This window comes from Nannospalax galili, unplaced genomic scaffold (assembly GCF_000622305.1).
Source record: "Nannospalax galili isolate Female #2095 unplaced genomic scaffold, S.galili_v1.0 scaffold125, whole genome shotgun sequence".
NCBI lineage: Eukaryota > Metazoa > Chordata > Mammalia > Rodentia > Spalacidae > Nannospalax > Nannospalax galili.
Genome location: NW_008354705.1, coordinates 2,718,471 through 2,722,651, shown reverse-complemented (window position 1 = coordinate 2,722,651; position 4,181 = coordinate 2,718,471). Strand labels below are relative to the sequence as shown.

Below are 4,181 nucleotides of genomic sequence, written 5' to 3'. Positions count from 1 at the left end.
CATTCAAATATGTCATTAGATATTATTATTAAGCTTAATTTTAATCCTTGTATAATATTTTATATAATTCTTCTAAATAGATGCTTATCTTAATATATATTTTCATATATTTATAGTGATACTTCAATGAATGTCCCTGAGCATAAGTTCTATGGCAGATTCCTAGAATTATCCCAAGAATATATTCCTAAAGAAGAAATTGCACAGACAAAAATGCAAGGATTTTAAAGATCCTATAACAAACAGTATTGAAAAATTGCTCTCCAGAAGAGTCATAATTACACCCTCACTTAAACTGAATATCATTGTTGTTTAAAACATGGAAATTTGAAAGTTTATAAGCTGATAAATGCTTCTGTTTATTACACTTTAATAACTACTGGGTTTGAGTATACTTTTTTGTTTTATCAGCTAGCTTCATTCTTGTGAATTATTTGCTCATATTCTTAACCTATTTTTCTATTAGAGTATTTGTCTTTCTTGTATTGATTGCACAGCACTTGTTTTATGTTAACGATATTAAACTCTGTCTTCCATGAAATGCTGCAGATACATCATTTTGCCATTTGCCCTTTAATATGTGTGTGTATTTTTATTACTCAGATTTTTTAGAAAAACAGAATTATTTACTTACATTTATCTTAATTCCAAAATTTTGTCAGTTATTCAAATAATAATATATATACTAATTAGAAAAGCTAAAGATCCATCCATTCAATGATATAGTTTGGATAACTATTAATTTTCCTTTTCTATTGCTTATTGGGTTTTTGGTTAAGATTAAGTGTAATTTTTCCTTGTGTGGCAGATACAGGAGTTAACATATTATATGATCTAAACTTGTGCCCTTTTTTTGGTTTATCTAATGACCTTCAGACCAGTGACATACTATTTATCTATTTTAGCTTGACTCCTATATAAGATTTTTTTTCTGCAGTTATTTTTGTTATTAGTAATTTTTTGTCATTAGTTGATGTTAATTCTGCCCAATACTTACTGAGAATACTTTTTCAAATTTTTCCACACAGATATTTAGACATACATATGAAGATTATAGAATTTTTATTATTTCAAATTTTAGCTCATTAGGGTCAAAGAAAATGCTCTTACAGTTATTGTCTGGGAAAGTCAACTGATGCATTTGTAACCTAATTAGGGACATTTTTCCAAATATGTATGGAAATTGAAAAAAAATATATCCACTGTGTTCACAAATATTGCTGGTTTTCATGCTGAGGAGATGCTTCAGTTGGTAAAATGTTTGGAAACTGCATGAGAACCTGAGTTTAACTGGAGCAGCCACAGAAAAGCTGGGCGTGGCAGCACATACCTACCTAATTCCAACTCTGGGGAGGTGGAGACAAAGGATCCTTAGGATTTCATGGTCAGCTAGTCCAGTCAAAACAGCTCCAGGCTTAGTGAGAAACCCTGTCTCAAAAATTAAGGTGGAGAGGGAGAGAGGAAGACACACATATGCACCTCTAGCCTCCACACGCACATGTGCACCTGAACACAGATGAACACACACACACACACACACACACACACACACACATGAAAAAAGTTTATTAAATTGTCCCACAGCATTTCTCTTTATTATTTTTCAAATAATTACTTGTTTCAGCTATTTATTTCCTTCTACAAATTATTGTTGAACTCTTCAAGGCACTGGGTTCAATGTGAAAAGGAGTTATATAGCCCCTATCTTCAAACACATAAAACTTGGAAATATCGATGGTTATTGCAATGACTTCTGTATTCCTGTTTGAACTTCATGTGCTCTCCTCTGCACCCACTGGCTTCAGTTGTTTTTAAAGGGTTCTCCCCTCTTTACTCAGGTAGTTCTTCCACTTTATTCTCCTACATCACCGATGTCGTACTTTCGTGTTGTTCCTTTTACTTTTCCTGTTAATAATGTACTGATTAATGGATATAAAAGCAAAGCAGTCTTTACTTCTTGATTTCTACTATTTCCAAGATACTTTTCATTTGTGAATCTCTGCTCTTCTTGACTCATGATAGCGCTCTCTCTCTCTCGCTCTCTCTCTCTCTCTCTCTCTCTCTCGCTCCAATGAATTCAGGGATACCAATTTTTCTGTGTCCCACAGAGAAATGTCTTATAAGTCTTCAGGGCATTGTTTGCCTTCTTCCGTTCTGCTTTACTCATTTACATATTTTGGTTATATTCAAACAAGATATTAATGAAGCTCACTCCTTTTGTCCTATTTATTTTTTATTTATTTTTACTTTATGTGTATGAGTGTTATACTTGCATGCCATGTTGTACAATGACCCCAGAGGACAGAAGAGGACATCGAATCCCCTGGAACTGGAATTATGAATGGTTGGTAGCTGCCACGTGAGTGCTGGGATTTGAACCCAGGTGTTCTGCAAGAAAAGCCAGCACTCTTAATCACTGAGCCATCTCTCCAACCTTGTTTTTGTTTATTTTAAGTATAATATTTTATTATTTTTTGATAATGTCATGCATGCGTGCAATTATTTGAGAGTTCCCTATATGAGTGCTGTATTTGATCATTCCCATCACTCTCTGCCTTTCAACCCCTCCCAGTTCTATGACCTCTTCTTTATTTTTATTACATGTATAAACATATGCATATATTGTTTGTGTATATATATATATGTATCAGTACTAATCATATGTACATGTGTTTAGGGCTGACCACATGGAATTGAATAATCTATCAAGGAGATGGCCCTAGTTTAAAAAAAAAAAGCCAGATTCTCTCTTTTTCAGCAGCCACATATTACCTATAGCTCATTCAGAGGTGGGGCCTTGTGAAATTCCCATATTCACTTTTGCCTGTCCACTTGTGTTGTCATCATGCAGGTCTTTATGTAACAACATTGTTGAAACTCATGGGTGCAATTTCCCTGCCATGTCTAAAAGATACTACCTATCAACAAATGTTCTGGTTCTCTGACTCTTAGAATCTGCCCAACCCTCTTCCATGATGTTCCCTGAGCCTTAGGTATAGGGCTTGTCTTGTAGATGTATCAGTTAGGGTGGGCACCCCATGATCACTTATTCTCTGAATTTTAATCAGTTGTGGATCTCTATAAAAATCATCTGTTGCAGAAAAAATTTCTTTGATGAGAGATTAGAACTATACTTACCAGGCTGGGCCAGTGCAGGAGCATACAATGTGTTTTGGTCATATCCATCCCCACCTTCTGTCCAACTTCTCCTGGATTCACCCCCTCCCACCTTATGTCCTCTTTTATGCACACTCATAAAAGTGTGGAACACTTCACAAATTTGCATATCACCCTTGCTCAAAGGCCATGCTAATCTCTGCATTGTTCCAAGTTTTGTGTATTTCTTGCCAAAGTTGGCACTGGAGTTCAATTCTTCTTTTAATTTTTTTAAATTTAATATGTATGAGTGTATTGCCTGCATGTAAGTACACCTGTGTTGTGCAGTGCCTATGGAGGCCAGAAGAGGGTATCATATCCCAGGTACCAGAATTACTGATGACTGTTAGCTGCCACGTGGATGCTGAGAACTGAACTCAGCTCCTCTGCATGAGCAATCAGTGCGTTTAAGTGCTAAGCCATCTCTCTAGTCCCTGAAGTTTAGTTCTTAACACTAGGAAAGTTTGTATTATTTTTTGTAAATCAGAAAATATTACATTCTAAGATACTCTCATATGAAAAATCAAATTCACAATGCTAATTCCATATATGTATGCTTATGTATGTAAGCAAGGACTGGGACTTGCAGAAAGCTATATATACATAGATGAGAAAATTGATATTTAGTAAAACTTCAAGTGCTCCTGTTCTCACCTATCATAACTGTGCTATTTGGAAAAAAAGTGAGGGACACTGGGATAGGAACAGGGTAGGCTTGGCTCTGTAGCTATAGCTCCGCAATACTCACCAATTCCTCTATTAATACAAATCAAACAAAGTAAATAGTTAAGGAGACGCAGTCTGTATTATAGTTCTGCTCAATTTACATGAATGTCAGCACCTCTTTTCATTACTCTTGGACTTGAGCTAGTGTTCACAGCTAAATACATGACCATATACAGCTCTTCTGCATAGTGCAGCCATAAACACGAACTTACAGATATTTCTTGGAGACCTACATTCATTTCTTCTGTATATACGTCCAGAAATGGGATTACCAAATCATATGACTGTTGAATCTCTAA

General features: G+C 35.3%; 1 pseudogene; it reads right to left on the bottom strand.

The window, feature by feature from the left end:
- Positions 1-3,256: 3,256 nt before the first annotated feature.
- LOC115067512 lies at positions 3,257-3,355 on the bottom strand (annotated as a pseudogene).
- Between the last annotated feature and the right edge of the window lie 826 nt (positions 3,356-4,181).